Genomic DNA, 20,082 nt, shown 5'->3' with positions numbered 1-20,082 from the left:
GCATCTCCGGTTGCTGTCAAAAAGCTGGCGCTGAGGAGAGTAATCCGCCTCCTTCACTGCCAAGTCCCACCTCTGATGCTGCCCTGCTCAGTGCTGTAAATGCTAGGACAACAGGCCACGCTCGGCCCGCTTTATATTAAATATGTAAGGTTGGCAGGGATAGGCTGACTCTATTCTAAAGGGCCTTAGGTCTACTTACTTAGCTTCTCGCTCTTTTTAGGGATCTTCCTTTGAGGTAAAAAGGTAAAGATTTTCGCAGAACACTTATGGTCACTGGGAGAGCTGTCGGTAACCTATACACAGCAGATAAGCAGTAGTTGACTATCAAGCTTTCCTTTAATGCATTTAAGAGTCAAAATATCTATCTCAATCCTATTGCTCTCTGAGTGGTTTGGCAATGTTTACAGTAGTTCAACTGACAAATTAACCTCTGATAACTGAGACACTATCCTCTCCTGACTGCAAATAGGTTGGTTAAGTACTTATATCTGAAACCTATATATATATAAAAGGCAAATACTGTTCAATACTGGCCTTAAATGATATCTATAGAAAAGGATGAGAATAACACCCTCTGACAAAGTGTTTACGAAATGCATTAGTGTGGTCTTTTGACATCACTGCAGCAGCACCCACACCCGGTGTAACTACTGCCGTGGAACTGATGCGGGGAAGCTGGCAGTGAGAGAGCCAGCAGCATGGTGCAGGTGTCCGAGAGCAGGGAAGCGAGGAGCCTGGAGTGCTGTCTGGTGCAGTATATTTTATGGCATGTGGTGATCAGCCCACAGAGTGATTTTAAATGGTATGGGAAACTATATGCTTGAAGTGAAGGTTTCCTATATCTTATGAAATAAATAATTTCATGCACTATGGAGCGCTGCATTAACATATAAATACAGTATATATATATATATATACACATACACACACACATATATATATATATATATATATATATAGACACACACATACGTGTGTGTGTGTGTGTGTGTGTGTGTGTGTGTGTGTGTGTGTGTGTGTGTGATAAAAGCATTGGGACAGTTATAAACAGGAGCTGCAGTATGTTTGACACAGGCTTCTGACCTATACAATTTATTCCCCCAGTAAAATGTCTGTTTTTGCCAAATAGTCTTGGTTAGAGTTTGGACTTCAGTAAAAGACGGTTAAAGGTTCCTAGGGGTATGGATGGAGAGAGCGGGCCCCATTCTCTTCTGCCTGAAAGCACATCTGCAGAAACATAATGGGTTGAATGTAATAGGGTGTGAAAATCAGAAAATGAGAGATTTTGGGAGATTTCTACTGTTTTTTTAAAGTGGCAATCATTTACATTGCAAAATCAACCTGGTTTTGCCATGTAAATGATTACCACTTTAAAAAAGCAGGAGAAATCTCCCAAAATCTCTCACTTTCTGATTCTCACACCCTATTACATTCCCCCCATTATGTTTCTGCGGATGTGAATATAGAAATGCAGTTTGGTTATGCTGTAGTTCCTGTGGGTTTGTCTCATGGTTTGATGCATGATGCAATACAGGTTGAGTATCCCATATCCAAATATTCCGAAATACGGAATATTCCGAAATACGGACTTTTTTGAGTGAGAGTGAGATAGTGAAACCTTTGTTTTTTGATGGCTCAATGTACACAAACTTTGTTTAATACACAAAGTTATTAAAAATATTGTATTAAATGACCTTCAGGCTATGTGTATAAGGTGTATATGAAACATAAATGAATTGTGTGAATGTAGACACACTTTGTTTAATGCACAAAGTTATAAAAAATATTGGCTAAAATGACCTTCAGGCTGTGTGTATAAGGTGTATATGTAACATAAATGCATTCTGTGCTTAGATTTAGGTCCTATCACCATGATATCTCATTGTGGTATGCAATTATTCCAAAATACGGAAAAATCCCATATCCAAAATACCTCTGGTCCCAAGCATTTTGGATAAGGGAGACTCAACCTGTATTGGGGAGAGACTTTGTCCACTTCTGGAAGCTGTGGGAAAGCTGATTTTTTACAGTAGTACATAATCCAGACCCATTTGAGAATATTACTGATATAGTGGCAGTGGGAGACTGGGAGTGTCTTCCGAGTGTGAAATGTGCCCTTTTTCAAGCATTATTAGGGAGCCAGAGAATGATGACAGCAGTAGTGGGGCACAGAATAATGTGCCTCCTACTGAAATGTATATTGAAGTCAGAAAATAAATCTTTGCCTTAGAGCAGTTAAATGACCCTACTTTGGAAAAAGCTAGAGAGAATGTAAAAGTGATTGATGAAAATCCAGTTGACCTCAGTAGTCAGTTGTCATATACTCACATGGCAGTACGTCAGGATTTTTTTGTATCAAGTGACTAATAAAGGGAAAGATATTGTGGAACAATTGGCAGTCCCAAAGGCATATAGAACAACAGTTTTAGATCTGGCTTATGGTCACATAACTGCAGTTCACCTAGGGGTAGAAAAAAACACTGAGAAAATTTTACAGAGGTTTTTCTGGCCCAGGGTCTATAAAGAGGTATCTGAATATTGTGCACCATGCCCTGAATGTCAATACCATGCTTCAAGGCCACATTTTACAAGTCTGCTTGTCCCGTTACTAGTGATGAGCGGGTTCGGTTCGTCGGAATCCGAACCCCCCCCGAACTTCACCCATTTTACACGGTTCCGAGGCAGATTCGAATCTTCCCGCCTTGCTCGGTTAACCTGAGCGCGCCTGCTGTCGGATTCTCGCGAGATTCGGATTCTATATAAGGAGCCGCGCGTCGCCGCCATTTTTCACTCGTGCATTGGAAATGATAGTGAGAGGACGTAGCTGGCGTCCTCTCAGTTTTATTCAGGTGGCTGCAAATATCTGTGCTCACTGCTTTATTGTGGGGACTGGGGACCAGCAGTATTATATAGGAGGAGTACAGTGCAGAGTTTTGCTGACCAGTGACCACCAGTATTATTATACGTTCTCTGCCTGAAAAATGCTCCATATCTGTGCTCAGTGTGCTGCATATATCTGTGCTCACACTGCTTTATTGTGGGGACTGGGGACCACCAGTATTATATAGGAGGAGTACAGTGCAGAGTTTTGCTGACCAGTGACCAGTGACCACCAGTATTATACGTTCTCTGCCTGAAAAACGCTCCATATCTGTGCTGCACTGTAGTATATAGTATGAGTACAGTGCATAATTTTGCTGACCACCAGTATATAATATATAGCAGTACGGTACAGTAGGCCACTGCTCTACCTACCTCTGTGACGTCAAGTATACTATCCATCCATACCTGTGGTGCATTTCAGTTTTGCACAGTTTGCTGACCACCAGTATATAATATATAGCAGTACGGTACAGTAGGCCACTGCTCTACCTACCTCTGTGTCGTCAAGTATACTATCCATCCATACCTGTGGTGCATTTCAGTTTTGCACAGTTTGCTGAACACCAGTATATAATATATAGCAGTACGGTACAGTAGGCCACTGCTCTACCTACCTCTGTGACGTCAAGTATACTATCCATCCATACCTGTGGTGCATTTCAGTTTTGCACAGTTTGCTGACTACCAGTATATAATATATAGCAGTACGGTACAGAAGGCCACTGCTCTACCTACCTCTGTGTCGTCAAGTATACTATCCATCCATACCTGTAGTGCATTTCAGTTTTGCACAGTTTGCTGAACACCAGTATATAATATATAGCAGTACGGTACAGTAGGCCACTGCTCTACCTACCTCTGTGTCGTCAAGTATACTATCCATCCATACCTGTGGTGCATTTCAGTTGTGCGCAGTATATATAGTAGTAGGCCATTGTTATTGATACTGGCATATAATTTCACACATTAAACAATGGAGAACAAAAATGTGGAGGGTAAAATAGGGAAAGATCAAGATCCACTTCCACCTCATGCTGAAGCTGCTGCCACTAGTCATGGCCGAGACGATGAAATGCCATCAACGTCGTCTGCCAAGGCCGATGCCCAATGTCATAGTAGAGAGCATGTAAAGTCCAAAAAACAAAAGTTCAGTAAAATGACCCAAAAATCTAAATTAAAAGCGCCTGAGGAGAAGCGTAAACTTGCCAATATGCCATTTACGACACGGAGTGGCAAGGAACGGCTGAGGCCCTGGCCTATGTTCATGGCTAGTGGTTCAGCTTCACATGAGGATGGAAGCACTCATCCTCTCGCTAGAAAATAAGAATTTACTTACCGATAATTCTATTTCTCATAGTCCGTAGTGGATGCTGGGGACTCCGAAAGGACCATGGGGAATAGCGGCTCCGCAGGAGACTGGGCACAAAAGTAAAAGCTTTAGGACTACCTGGTGTGCACTGGCTCCTCCCCCTATGACCCTCCTCCAAGCCTCAGTTAGGATACTGTGCCCGGACAAGCGTACACAATAAGGAAGGATTTTGAATCCCGGGTAAGACTCATACCAGCCACACCAATCACACCGTACAACTTGTGATCTGAACCCAGTTAACAGCATGATAACAGAGGAGCCTCTGAAAGGATGGCTCACAACAATAATAACCCGATTTTTGTAACAATAACTATGTACAAGTATTGCAGACAATCCGCACTTGGGATGGGCGCCCAGCATCCACTACGGACTATGAGAAATAGAATTATCGGTAAGTAAATTCTTATTTTCTCTGACGTCCTAGTGGATGCTGGGGACTCCGAAAGGACCATGGGGATTATACCAAAGCTCCCAAACGGGCGGGAGAGTGCGGATGACTCTGCAGCACCGAATGAGAGAACTCCAGGTCCTCCTCAGCCAGGGTATCAAATTTGTAGAATTTAGCAAACGTGTTTGCCCCTGACCAAGTAGCTGCTCGGCAAAGTTGTAAAGCCGAGACCCCTCGGGCAGCCGCCCAAGATGAGCCCACTTTCCGTGTGGAATGGGCCTTTACAGATTTTGGCTGTGGCAGGCCTGCCACAGAATGTGCAAGCTGAATTGTACTACAAATCCAACGAGCAATAGTCTGCTTAGAAGCAGGAGCACCCAGCTTGTTGGGTGCATACAGGATAAACAGCGAGTCAGATTTTCTGACTCCAGCCGTCCTGGAAACATATATTTTCAGGGCCCTGACTACGTCCAGCAACTTGGAATCCTCCAAGTCCCTAGTAGCCGCAGGCACCACAATAGGCTGGTTTAAGTGAAATGCTGAAACCACCTTAGGGAGAAATTGAGGACGAGTCCTCAATTCTGCCCTGTCCGTATGAAAAATTAGGTAAGGGCTTTTATAGGATAAAGCCGCCAATTCTGAGACACGCCTGGCTGAAGCCAGGGCTAACAGCATTACCACTTTCCATGTGAGATATTTTAAGTCCACAGTGGTGAGTGGTTCAAACCAATGTGATTTTAGGAACCCCAAAACTACATTGAGATCCCAAGGTGCCACTGGAGGCACAAAAGGAGGCTGTATATGCAGTAACCCCTTGACAAACGTCTGAACTTCAGGAACTGAAGCTAGTTCTTTTTGGAAGAATATTGACAGGGCCGAAATTTGAACCTTAATGGACCCTAATTTTAGGCCCATAGACAGTCCTGTTTGCAGGAAATGCAGGAAACGACCCAGTTGAAATTCCTCTGTAGGGGCCTTCCTGGCCTCACACCACGCAACATATTTACGCCAAATACGGTGATAATGTTGCCCAGTTACATCCTTCCTGGCTTTGATCAGGGTAGGGATGACTTCATCCGGAATGCCTTTTTCCTTCAGGATCCGGCGTTCAACCGCCATGCCGTCAAACGCAGCCGCGGTAAGTCTTGGAACAGACATGGTCCCTGCTGGAGCAGGTCCTTTCTTAGAGGTAGAGGCCACGGGTCTTCCGTGAGCATCTCTTGAAGTTCCGGGTACCAAGTCCTTCTTGGCCAATCCGGAGCCACGAGTATAGTCCTTACTCCTCTCCTTCTTATGATTCTCAGTACCTTGGGTATGAGAGGCAGAGGAGGGAACACATACACTGACTGGTACACCCACGGTGTTACCAGAGCGTCCACAGCTATTGCCTGAGGGTCCCTTGACCTGGCGCAATATCTGTCCAGTTTTTTGTTGAGGCGGGACGCCATCATGTCCACCTTTGGTTTTTCCCAACGGTTCACAATCATGTGGAAGACTTCTGGGTGAAGTCCCCACTCCCCCGGGTGGAGGTCGTGTCTGCTGAGGAAGTCTGCTTCCCAGTTGTCCACTCCCGGAATGAACACTGCTGACAGTGCTATCACATGATTTTCCGCCCAGCGAAGAATTCTTGCAACTTCCGTCATTGCCCTCCTGCTTCTTGTGCCGCCCTGTCTGTTTACGTGGGCGACTGCCGTGATGTTGTCCGACTAGATCAACACCGGCTGACCCTGAAGCAGAGGCCTTGCCTGACTTAGGGCATTGTAAATGGCCCTTAGTTCCAGGATATTTATGTGGAGTGACGTTTCCATGCTTGACCACAAGCCCTGGAAATTTCTTCCCTGTGTGACTGCTCCCCAGCCTCTCAGGCTGGCATCCGTGGTCACCAGGACCCAGTCCTGAATGCCGAATCTGCGGCCCTCTAGAAGATGAGCACTCTGTAACCACCACAGGAGAGACACCCTTGTCCTTGGAGACAGGGTTATCCGCTGATGCATTTGAAGATGCGATCCGGACCATTTGTCCAGCAGATCCCACTGAAAAGTTCTTGCGTGGAATCTGCCGAATGGAATCGCTTCGTAAGAAGCCACCATTTTTCCCAGGACCCTTGTGCATTGATGCACTGACACTTGGCCTGGTTTTAGGAGGTTCCTGACTAGGTTGGATAACTCCCTGGCTTTCTCCTCCGGGAGAAACCCCTTTTTCTGTATTGTGTCCAGAATCATCCCTAGGAACAGCAGACGTGTCGTCGGAATCAGCTGCGATTTTGGAATATTTAGAATCCATCCGTGCTGTCGTAGTACTACTTGAGATAGTGCTACTCCGACCTCTAACTGTTCTCTGGACCTTGCCCTTATCAGGAGATCGTCCAAGTAAGGGATAATTAAGACGCCTTTTCTTCGAAGAAGAATCATCATTTCGGCCATTACCTTGGTAAAGACCCGGGGTGCCGTGGACAATCCAAACGGCAGCGTCTGAAACTGATAGTGACAGTTCTGTACCACAAACCTGAGGTACCCTTGGTGAGAAGGGCAAATTGGGACATGGAGGTAAGCATCCTTGATGTCCAGAGACACCATATAGTCCCCTTCTTCCAGGTTCGCTATCACTGCTCTGAGTGATTCCATCTTGAATTTGAACCTTTGTATGTAAGTGTTCAAGGATTTCAGATTTAAAATAGGTCTCACCGAGCCGTCCGGCTTCGGTACCACAAACAGCGTGGAATAATACCCCTTTCCCTGTTGTAGGAGGGGTACCTTGATTATCACCTGCTGGGAATACAGCTTGTGAATGGCTTCCAATACCGCCTCCCTGTCGGGGGGAGACGTTGGTAAAGCAGATTTCAGGAACCGGCGAGGGGGAGACGTCTCGAATTCCAATTTGTACCCCTGAGATACTACCTGCAGGATCCAGGGGTCCACTTGCGAGTGAGCCCATTGCGCGCTGAAATTCTTGAGACGGGCTCCCACCGTGCCTGAGTCCGCTTGTAAGGCCCCAGCGTCATGCTGAGGACTTGGCAGAAGCGGGGGAGGGCTTCTGTTCCTGGGAAGAGGCTGTCTGCTGCAGTCTTTTTCCCCTTCCTCTGCCCCGGGGCAGATATGAGTGGCCTTTTGCCCGCTTGCCCTTATGGGGACGAAAGGACTGAGCCTGAAAAGACGGTGTCTTTTTCTGCTGAGAGGTGACCTGGGGTAAAAAGGTGGATTTCCCAGCCGTTGACGTGGCCACCAGGTCCGATAGACCGACCCCAAATAACTCCTCCCCTTTATACGGCAATACTTCCATATGCCGTTTGGAATCCGCATCACCTGACCACTGTCGCGTCCATAACCCTCTTCTGGCAGAAATGGACAGCGCACTTACTCTTGATGCCAGAGTGCAAATGTCTCTCTGTGCATCTCTCATATATAGAAATGCATCCTTTAAATGCTCTATAGTCAATAATATATTGTCCCTGTCCAGGGTATCAATATTTTCAGTCAGGGAATCCGACCAAGCCACCCCAGCACTGCACATCCAGGCTGAGGCGATTGCTGGTCGCAGTATAATACCAGTATGTGTGTATATACTTTTTAGGATATTTTCCAGCTTCCTATCAGCTGGTTCCTTGAGGGCGGCCGTATCAGGAGACGGTAACGCCACTTGTTTTGATAAGCGTGTGAGCGCTTTATCTACCCTAGGGGGTGTTTCCCAACGCGCCCTAACCTCTGGCGGGAAAGGGTATAATGCCAATCATTTTTTAGAAATTAGCAGTCTTTTATCGGGGGAAACCCACGCTTCATCACACACCTCATTTAATTCATCTGATTCAGGAAAAACTACGGGTAGTTTTTTCACACCCCACATAATACCCTTTTTTGTGGTACTTGTAGTATCAGAAATGTTCAAAACCTCCTTCATTGCCGAGATCATGTAACGTGTGGCCCTACTGGAAAATACGTTTGTTTCCTCACCGTCGACACTGGAGTCAGTGTCCGTGTCTGGGTCTGTGTCGACCATCTGAGGTAACGGGCGCTTTAGAGCCCCTGACGGTGTTTGAGACGCCTGTACAGGTATTAACTGATTTGCCGGCTGTCTCATGTCGTCAACAGTCTTTTGTAAAGTGCTGACACTATCACGTAATTCCTTCCATAAGACCATCCAGTCAGGTGTCGACTCCCTAGGGGGTGACATCACTAATACAGGCAATTGCTCCGCCTCCATACCATTTTCCTCCTCATACATGTCGACACAACGTACCGACACACAGCACACACACAGGGAATGCTCTGATAGAGGACAGGACCCCACTAGCCCTTTGGGGAGACAGAGGGAGAGTTTGCCAGCACACACCAGAGCGCCATATATATACAGGGATAACCTTATATAAGTGTTTTTCCCTTATATAGCTGCTGTATAGATTTATCTGCCAAATTAGTGCCCCCCCTCTCTTGTTTTACCCTGTTTCTGTAGTGCAGGACTGCAGGGGAGAGTCAGGGAGCTTCCCTCCAACGGAGCTGTGAGGAAAAAATGGCGCCAGTGTGCTGAGGAGATAGGCTCCGCCCCCTTCTCGGCGGCCTTTCTCCCGCTTTTTTAAGGAAAAATTGGCAGGGGTTAAATGCATCCATATAGCCCAGGAGCTATATGTGATGTATTTTTTGCCATATAAGGTGTTTTTATTGCGTCTCAGGGCGCCCCCCCCCCAGCACCCTGCACCCTCAGTGACCGGAGTGTGAAGTGTGCTGAGAGCAATGGCGCACAGCTGCGGTGCTGTGCGCTACCTTATTGAAGACAGGACGTCTTCTGCCGCCGATTTTCCGGACCTCTTCAGTCTTCTGGCTCTGTAAGGGGGCCGGCGGCGCGGCTCTGGGACCCATCCATGGCTGGGCCTGTGATCGTCCCTCTGGAGCTAATGTCCAGTAGCCTAAGAAGCCCAATCCACTCTGCACGCAGGTGAGTTCGCTTCTTCTCCCCTTAGTCCCTCGGTGCAGTGAGCTTGTTGCCAGCAGGTCTCACTGAAAATAAAAAAACTACTTTAAACTTTTACTCTAAGCAGCTCAGGAGAGCCCCTTAGTATGCACCCTTCTCGTTCGGGCACAAAAATCTAACAGAGGCTTGGAGGAGGGTCATAGGGGGAGGAGCCAGTGCACACCAGGTAGTCCTAAAGCTTTTACTTTTGTGCCCAGTCTCCTGCGGAGCCGCTATTCCCCATGGTCCTTTCGGAGTCCCCAGCATCCACTAGGACGTCAGAGAAAACTGCAGTGCCACTCCTAGATGGGCCAGGTGTTTGTGTCGGCCACTTGGGTCGCTTAGCTTAGTCACACAGCTACCTCATTGCGCCTCTTTTTTTCTTTGCTTCATGTGCTGTTTGGGGACTATTTTTTTGAAGTGCCATCCTGCATGACACTGCAGTGCCACTCCTAGATGGGCCAGGTGTTTGTGTCGGCCACTTGGGTCGCTTAGCTTAGTCACACAGCTACCTCATTGCGCCTCTTTTTTTCTTTGCATCATGTGCTGTTTGGGGACTATTTTTTTGAAGTGCCATCCTGTCTGACACTGCAGTGCCACTCCTAGATGGGCCAGGTGTTTGTGTCGGCCACTTGGGTCGCTTAGCTTAGTCACACAGTTACCTCATTGCGCCTCTTTTTTTCTTTGCATCATGTGCTGTTTGGGGACTATTTTTTTTAAGTGCCATCCTGTCTGACACTGCAGTGCCACTCCTAGATGGGCCAGGTGTTTGTGTCGGCCACTTGGGTCGCTTAGCTTAGTCACACAGCTACCTCATTGCACCTCTTTTTTTCTTTGCATCATGTGCTGTTTGGGGACTATTTTTTTGAAGTGCCATCCTGTCTGACACTGTAGTGCCACTCCTAGATGGGCCAGGTGTTTGTGTCAGCCACTTGGGTCGCTTAGCTTAGTCATCCAGCGACCTCGGTGCAAATTTTAGGACTAAAAATAATATTGTGAGGTGTGAGGTGTTCAGAATAGACTGGAAATGAGTGGAAATTATGGTTATTGAGGTTAATAATACTATGGGATCAAAATGACCCCCAAATTCTATGATTTAAGCTGTTTTTGAGGGGTTTTTGTAAAAAAACACCCGAATCCAAAACACACCCGAATCCGACAAAAAATTTTCAGGGAGGTTTTGCCAAAACGCGTCCGAATCCAAAACACGGCCGCGGAACCGAATCCAAAACCAAAACACAAAACCTGAAAAATGTCCGGTGCACATCACTACCCGTTACCCATTATTGAGGTTCCATTTCAGAGAATAGATATGGATTTGGTTGGACCTCTAATAAAATCTGCCCGGTGCCATCAGTATATTTTGGTGATAATTGTTTACGCTACCAGGTATCCGGGAGCAATACCATTGTGTAATACCTCAACAAAGACCATTGCTAGAAAACTACTATATGTCTTTAGCAGATTGGGAATACCTTAGGAAATCCTTGAAGATCAGGGTACCCCATTTATGTTGAAAATCTGAAAGAATTGTGCAGCCGTTTAAAATTACTCGGTTAGGAAAATCACCTGATACTGATGGTTTAATGGAGAAGTTTAACAAACCTTTAAAACAAGCTAAAGAAAGTGGTGGATAAAGATGGAAGAGATTATTTTCTACTGTATTTATTATTGGCCATTAGAGAGCCTCCCCAATCCTCCACATGGTTTTCACCTTTTGATTTGTTGTACAGTAGATACCCAGGGGGATTTCTGGATATTGAAAAGGAGACATGGGAAGGGCAATCCAGTCCTTACAAAACTAAAGGCACAGCAGAGGGTGTACAAACGCAATACTAGGTACGTAGGTAGTGGTGAATTCCTATTATGCCCTAGGGGTGGCACATTTTAGGTCGGAGGCACTTGGGCTCATGTTTCATTACTGTCAGTCCGAAATCACCAGTAATTACAAAACATTTCCACTCTAATGTACTGTATACCATCTTGAGTTGTGTTTGAATGGGTAGGACATAGTCAGACTGCCCGATAAGCTGTCCTACTTAGTAAATACTGTATGTATAAATAATTAAAAAATAATCGCTAAAAGCTTTGACTGTTCCCAGGATGCATAGCGCAGCCTCCTCTATATCCCCGCCTCCAGGCACTGGAGCTCAGTTTTGTTAACCAGTCCAATGCAGTAGCAGGTAAAAGAGAGGCGACAACAGTTAGTAGCCACATACACTACATTCTCACGACAGGAGAAGGTACCAGCGGCTAATGCCATAAAAACCCAAAGAAGCTAAGTGCGTCAGGGTGGGCACCCTGTGGAATCCAGTGTACCTCGCAGAAAGAGATTTAACAAAGGTAAGTTCTTACCATAAATCTCCTTTTCTGCAGCGGGGCACACTGTGATTCCACAGGGAATTACATCGGGGATGTCCTAAAGCAGTTCCTCATGGGAGGGGACGGACTGTAGTGGGCACAAGAATTCGGCGTCCAAAGGAGGCATCCTGGGAGGCAGAAGTATCGAAGGCATAGAACCTTATGAACGTGTTCACTGAGGACCAAGTAGCCACCTTGCACAATTGTTCAAGGGTCGCACCACAGTGGGCCGCTCAAGAATGTCCAACAGACCGAGTAGAATGGGCTTTAATGGTAGCAGGAGCTGGAAGGCCAGCCTGTACATAAGCATGTGCAATCATCATTCTTATCCATCTGGCCAAGGTCTGCTTATTAGCAGGCCAGCCACGTTTGTGAAAACCAAAAAGAACAAAGAGAGAATCAGATCTCCTAAACAAAGCTGTTCTCTTCACATAAATACGGAGAGCCCGTACCACATCTAAAGAGAGCCCATACCACATCCGCTCTTTGGAGGATAAACCAGGAGAGGTAAAGGCCGGAACCACAATCTCTTGGTTAAGGTGGAAAGATGACACCACCTTAGGCAGATAACCAGGGCGAGTTCTAAGAACCGACCTGTCATGGTGAGAAATCAGAAAAGGTGACCGACATGACAAGGCACCCAAGTCTGATACCCATCTAGCAGAGGCAATAGCCAGCAAAAACAGAACCTTAAAAGTAAGCCATTTAAGGTCCACAGACTCAAGAGGTTCAAACGGAGACTCTTGTAAGGCGTCCAGAACAACCGACAAATCCCAAGTAGCCACAGGAGGAACATAGGGAGGTTGAATCCGTAAAACACCCTGAGTGAAGGAATGAACGTCAGGCACAATCGCAATATTTCTCTGAAACCATATCGACAAGGCAAAAATATGAACCTTGAGGGAGGTCAGACGAAGGCCGAAGTCCAGGCCCTGTTGTAGGAAAGCCAAAAGTTTGGCAGTACTTGTATGCATCATAATTCTTAGCAGCACACCATGTGAAGTAAGAATTCCAGACCCTATAATAAATCCGAGCGGAAGCCGGTTTACGGGCCTTCAACATAGTTTGAATGACCGCCTCAGAAAACCCTCTGGCCCTCAGTACTGAAGCTTCAAGAGCCACGCCATCAAAGCCAGCCGGGCCAAATCCTGGTAGACGCAAGGACCCTGAATGAGGAGGTCTGGGCACTGTGGAAGTAGAAGAGGAAGCTCTATCGAGAGACCCTGCAGGTCTGAGAACCAATGCCGTCTGGGCCACGCTGGAGCGATTAGAAGTAGTATTCCTCCTTCTTGCTTGAACTTCCGTATTACCCTGGGCAGAAGTGACACCGGAGGGAACACGTACGGCAGCCGAAAGTTCCATGGAATTGCCAGTGCATCCATGAACGCTGCTTGAGGATCACTTGTCCTTGCGCCAAAGACTGGAAACTTGTGATTGTGTCGAGATGCCATCAGGTCTACGTCTGGTAGGCCCCACTTGTCCACTAGGAGTTGAAAGACTTCTGGATGAAGGCTTCACTCTCCGGCGTGTACGTCCTGACGACTGAGGAAGTCCGCTTCCCAGTTGAGGACTCCCGGAATGAACACTGCCAATATGGCTGGCAGATGGCGTTCCGCCCATTGAAGGATCTTTGAAACTTCCCTCATCGCCATGCGGCTTCGAGTGCCGCCTTGATGATTTATGTCTGACTGTACTTGAACAGGCCTGTTCTGTACCAGAGGCAGGGCTAGTGTCAACGCATTGAACATTGCCCGCAATTCCAGAATGTTTATCGGGAGGAGAGATTGCTCCCTGGTCCACCGACCCTGAAGAGAGTGTTGCTCCAACACTGCGCCCCAACCCCACAGACTGGCATCCGTCGTCAGAGGACCCAGTTGGAGATCCAGAAGGGACGACCCCTGCACAAATGTTGGTCCTGTAGCCACCAGGTCAGTGACAGGCGACCCTCCGGAGTTAAGGAGATCATGTGAGTCCTGATCCGGTGAGGCAGGCCATCCCATTTGGAAAGAATTAACCTCTGGAGAGGGCAGGAGTGAAATTGAGCGTACTCCACCATGTCGAAAGCCGACACCATGAGGCCCAGTACTTGCATCGCTGAGTGTATCGACACACGTGGGCGGGATAGGAATTTATTTATTTTGTCCTGAAGTTTCAGGACCTTCTCCGGAGGCAAAAACAACTGCTGGTTGTGGGTGTCCAACAATGCCCCCAGGTGCACCCTGCTTTGAGCAGGGACCAGGGAGGATTTCTTCCAATTGATGAGCCATCCGTGGGCCTGTAGGAATTGGACCATCAGTGACGATGGACAACCTCTGGTGAGTTCGCCAGGATCAACAAGTCATCCAGATACGGCAGGATCCTGATGCCCTGACGGCAGAGGAGAGCCGTCATAACCGCCATGACCTTGGTAAAAATTTGTGGAGGCGTGGTAAGACCATAAGGTAAGGACTGAAATTGAAAATGTAGGTTGCCAATAGCAAACCGCAGGTATTGCTGATGCGACACGGCAATAGGTATATGCAGGTAAACATCATGTATGTCCAGGGATACCATATAGTCCTTGGACTCCAAAGCCAGAACAAAAGAACGCAGAGTTTCCATGCGTAATTTGAAAACTTTCACAAATTTGTTCAAAGACTTGATGGTGAGAATGGGCCGGGAAGACCCATTTGGTTTTGGAACTAGGAACAGTGTTGAATAGTAACCCCTGCCTCTCTAAATCAGAGACACTGGCACTATCACTCCTGTATCCAGGAGAGATTGTACCACCAGATGGAGAGTTTTTGCTTTTACCTGATCCGAAGGGATGTTTGTTGAGCAAAACTGGTGAGGGGGACGTTTCTTGAAAGAGATGGCGTATCTGTGAGTGACGACTTCCCTTACCCAGGCATCCAAAGTGGTCTGTAACCACACCTGGGCAAACCATAGAAGTCGGCCTCCCACCCTGGGATCCCCCAGGGGGAGGCCAGCCCTGTCATGCAGCAGGCTTGTCTGTTTTGGAAGCAGGCTGACGGGCAGCTCAGGCACGTTTAGGTTTGGGCTTAGTGGATTTGGAAGTGTGTGCCTGTTTCGGGTACGCCTGACCCTTTGCTTTACCTGGAGGTTGAAAGGTACGAAAGGAAGTACTCAGCCTTCGGAGCCAAAGGAGTAGTACTAGACAGACATGCAGTCTTAGTGGATGCTATGTTAGCAAAAATCTTGTTGAGATCTTCCCAAAAAAGTATGTTTCCCTTAAAAGGGATCACCTCTAAAGTCTTTTTAGAGTCCAGGACCGCAACCAGAGAATCCGGCGAGCCAGAATGGATGTAGTAGACGCTTTGGCCGCCAGGACACCTGCATCAGATGCCGCCTCCTGAATATAATAAGAGGCTGTAATAATATATGAAAGACATTGTCTAGCATTATCAGGAAAATCAATGGTAGTTCCGCTTCAACTTCCTGAACCCAGGCTTCAATAGCTTTTGCAGCCCAAGAAGCCGCAATAGTGGGCCTATGCACAGCTCCTGAAAGAGTGTAAATGGACTTCAAGCAACCCTCCACACGCTTATCTGTCAGTTCCTTCAGAGAGGTGATGGTAGTGACAAGCAGAGCAGAGGACACCACCAGACGTACGACTTGTGAGTCCACTGGTGGCGGTATTTCCCAATTTTTACTTAACTCTGCAGCGAGAGGATAACAAGCTAGCATCTTTTTAGACAGGGAGAATTTCTTTCCTGGATATTCCCAGGATTTCTGACATATGTCAACCAAGTGGACAGAATGGGGTAAAACTAATTTAGTAACCTTCTGATGCTTGAATTTATCTGGTTTCTTAGAGGTAGCTGGAGGTTCTTCGTCATCATTAATTTGAAGAATTAGCCCAGAGGTCCTCAAACTCGGTCCTCGTGGGCCCACACAGTGCATGTTTTGCAGGTAACCCAGCAGGTGCACAGATGTATTAATTACTCACTGACACATTTTAAAAGGTCCACAGGTGGAGCTAATTATTTCACTTGCGATTCTGTGAGGAGACCTGCAAAACATGCACTGTGTGGGCCCCCGAGGACCGAGTTTGAGGACCTCTGAATTAGCCTGATAGCCTCAAAGAGGTCAGGAACATCCACTTGTGTCAGAGATTCCCCATCAGAAGCATCTGCTTCAGTGTCTGAAGGGTCAGTACAGTGCCGGCGCTAGCCGCTCAGCAAAGCCTGCAAAGCAGGGAGGTCCTGCACTCATGAGGCGCTCTCCCTGCTCTGCTACTACCCTTTGCTGCTAGCTGGTGCTGCCCGCGCCTGTCACACTGACAGTCAGCAGTAGCGCCGGCAGCATATATGGAAGCTCTTCATTGTTCTTACGTACCATGGACCTCCCCTCTTCCCTCTTGTCCGGCTCCTCCCCGCACCTTCTGTAAAGCTGAATAACAGGCCGGCAGCATTGTCACCCCCACCCCCTTCCCTCCCCTTGCCAGTATAGACACAGCAGTCTCCGCGGTGTGCTCGCCCCCTCCCTTATCCCCCTTCTCTCCCCTCCCATCGATGTAATTTTTGTGGCCCGGGCACTTTTAATTTGCAGCCACATACTATACTGTGTGCTCAGCCTCATAGCAGACCTTGGCAGCCACCTCCCGACGCTGAGCCTGCTTCCTGACATTGGGCAGGAACAGGATGTCATGTGGTGCACATATGACTACACGACTGGAGGAGCCTTCAGACGTGAGAGGAGCAGCCCAGCCCATATAGCAGCTAGCCATGCCATACAGAGAAGCAGAGACCCAGGTACACTCTGCAGCTGACACACTGTGTGTGGGGGTGGGGTGGGGGTATATAAGTGTGTGCTGGGGAGGGGGAGGTGGATATAAGTGTGTGCTGGGGAGGGGGAGGTGGATATAAGTGTGTGCTGAGGAGGGGGAGGTGGATATTATTGTGTGCTGGGGAGCGGGGGTGGTATATTATTGTGTGCTGGGGAGGGGGGGTATATTATTGTGTGCCGGGGAGGGGGGGTGGTATAATAGTGTGTGCTGGGGAGGGGGAGGTGGTATATTAGTGTGTGCTGGGGAGGGGGAGGTGGTATATAAGTGTGTGCTGGGGAGGGGGAGGTGGATATTATTGTGTGCTGGGGAGGGGGGGTGGTATATTATTGTGTGCTGGGGAGGGGTAGGTGGATATTATTGTGTGCTGGGGAGGGGGGGTATATTATTGTGTGCTGGGGGGTATATTATTGTGTGCTGGGGAGGGGGGGTATAATAGTGTGTGGTGGGGAGGGGGAGGTGGTATATTAGTGTGTGCTGGGGGGGTATATTATTGTGTGCTGGGGAGGGTAGGTGGTATAATAGTGTGTGCTGGGGAGGGGGAGGTGGTATATTAGTGTGTGCTGTCCGTGGGTGTGCATGCATCTGTGATCCCTAGGATCGCATGGTGTGTACACTCCCTCAAACAGGAAGCAGCTTACGATGCGGCTGCTTGCAGGTAAGATGAGTGTGGCCACATCTGTATTTGTAGGAGGGCGCCAAATTTATAGTTTGCAGGAGGGCGCCGAACACCTTAGCACCGGCCCTGGGTCAGTATAAGCACCATCTTCATCGGATGAAGTATCCAAAACATATATAGATTGTGAGGAAGTAATGGCCCGCTTAGATGACCCCTTGGTCCTAGGCGGCTGAGGGTTAGGATTTTGCTTAGCCAAAGACTGATTTAATTGCTGTAACTGAGAGGACAGAGTATCTGCCAATGGTGGATTAACTGCAGGGACAATATGTGGCTGTAATGGCACAGGAGGTCCCATAGGGGGCGCAAGTCTAGTCACTAGCGTATTCAGTAAATTAGAGAAAGCAGCCCAACGTGGGTCTTGATGTGCCCCCGTTGCTGCAGACTGAGTGAGGGGTATAGAACCCCCAGTACCTGAAACCTCAGCTGCTATGTTTTCCTCCAAGCAATCCATGGCATCAGCAGTGCATGGTGCAGGATCAGCCATGGATCTACCACCCTGTTTAGCAGACATTATTGGTAAGCATAACCTTAGGGTGTAGTAGTACAATATAAGCAGACAAATTACCTGACAAAAAAAACCCTGTATAGTGTGATTACAAGCAGAGCAAAAACAGAGGATTTAAGAGATATGTGGTGACTGTAATACACAGAGAAAAATAGCAAACTAGTATATCCTGTGAAACACTATATTATATGAAAACCCTGATGCACTTAACCCCCCCTCAGGGTACAGAATATAGGGATAGCAATATATGTGAGATACACGGAATAGAGATCACACAACAGCTATAGGCACACACACAGTCACATGTACAATGCAGAAATTATTACAAACAACAATAAAACTGCACTGGACTAGCAATACTAAGTAACTGTACTACCAAGTAAAGCTATGTAGGTATATAGATATAACAATGCACAGTAAAGACTGGATGTATATCACAGGGTACTTGTACTAAATATCCCTGTAGTAATTCACTTGTTCTTAACTAACACTGTCTAAATGACATTTAGGATACTTAAGTGTCCTGTAAATGCACAGCGCTGATGATGCAAGCAGCTTTACAGAGGAGACATTGCCCAGCAGTCCCAGAATCAGCTCAGCATGTGTGTAATGGTGCCCAAACGCTGGCAGGGAGTGAGGGAGACAGAGAGATGCAGCTCCAGGGCAGGAACATTTACAGCCTGGGGCTACAGGTCAGAGCCTTATCCCCTTGCTGGACTTCACCACCGGGTACTGCGGGGCCTATTGAAATGGATTTTATGGAATCCGAACTGTGCCCCTTGCCCTGGTTGTCTAGTGGGGTCCCTGTACGGCCACAGTGTCTACGCCAGTGCGCGCTGCCCATCTCCTAGAGACTGCGCCGGATCACGGTTTTCAGCGGGTCCCGCCTGGGGGACCCTCTTACCTCCTCCCTATGATGCAGCCACGCTATCCTGGAGAGCAGCGGGAAGTGTGTGTGTGCCCTGAAGAGACCGGAGCCGTCCTCTGTAAGTACCTGGCAACCAGGGAGCGGGAGTATACAGCACCGCTGGGGGAGGCGAGTGAGCCGCAGCACGATATGTCAGCTTAGGTTAGAGGAGAGGAGTTTCAGCACATTGAGGAGAAAAGTTTTTTCACAGTAAGGACAATACGTGTTTGGAATTCCCTGACAGAGAGAGTAGTAACAGCGGACTCAGTCAACACCTTTAAGAATGGGTTAGATAAATTCCTATTGGATAAAGATATTCAGGGTTATGGTGCGTAGTCACGCATTATAGTTAATATAACTAGTCCTAACATAAAATAACTAGTCCTATAATAGGACTGCACAGGAGACCACCAATAGGTTGAACTTGATGGACAATTGTCTTTTTTCAGCCTTAGTTACTATGTTACTATGTTATATAGCACGTCTAAGTGCCTGTGCTGCGCCCTTGAAGTCTTCTATCTTCTTAAAAGCTTTTTTCAGGGCTGCCAAGCGCAGCCCTCCCTGTTAGCTGCCTGCACTGCAGGCACCAACTTACAAACTGAGCTCCAGTGCCTGGAGGCGGGGATATAGAGGAGGCGGTACTATGCATCCTGGGAACAGTTATAGCTTTTAGCCTGTTGGTGCTTCGGATCAAGATCCAACTCTACACCCCGATGTAATTCCCTGTGGAATCACAGTGTACCCCGCTGCAGAAATAATAAAATTGAATGGCAGGGATAGCCAATACTGTTGTGCCTAGGGGCGCACTAACCCCTAAATCCACCCCTGAATTTAGGAATAGTTTTATTATCACAAAGAAACTGGTATATAGTCACATATAAATGCATGGCACAGGTCACTTTTATTGGACATGACTTTTGCCTCAGATTGTGTGCTGTTTCCTCAATGTTGCATCTTACTGTAGTTCACTTACAGGGGCTGATTCTGAATGCTACAGAGGGTGGCGGAAGCTGCGGAAGCCTGAATTATTATCTTATGGTAATGCCATCATCCTTTCATCAAATGTGGGGAACTGTGCGTAAACAAGCAGAAAGCAGCGCCACCCATTGATTTTATGCCAGTCACCACAATTGTCATCATTAGTATCTGCACTGCTAGGCGTATGCACAACTCAGAATTATATAGAGCTTTTGATACATGACCATGACACTCCCATGTCACCCCATGGCACACTCACAAGTCAGTGTGGTTATGTGCGATCGA

General features: G+C 47.4%; 1 protein-coding gene across 1 annotated transcript in view; it reads right to left on the bottom strand.

Moving 5' to 3' along the window:
• The window catches only part of LOC135049248 (amine oxidase [flavin-containing] A-like), a 261,522-nt gene that overhangs the window by 143,739 nt on the left and 97,701 nt on the right, over positions 1-20,082 (bottom strand). The window lies entirely within an intron of this gene.

The sequence above is a fragment of the Pseudophryne corroboree genome, chromosome 2, assembly GCF_028390025.1.
Source record: "Pseudophryne corroboree isolate aPseCor3 chromosome 2, aPseCor3.hap2, whole genome shotgun sequence".
Classification (NCBI taxonomy): domain Eukaryota; kingdom Metazoa; phylum Chordata; class Amphibia; order Anura; family Myobatrachidae; genus Pseudophryne; species Pseudophryne corroboree.
This window is presented reverse-complemented; position numbering and strand designations above follow the sequence as displayed.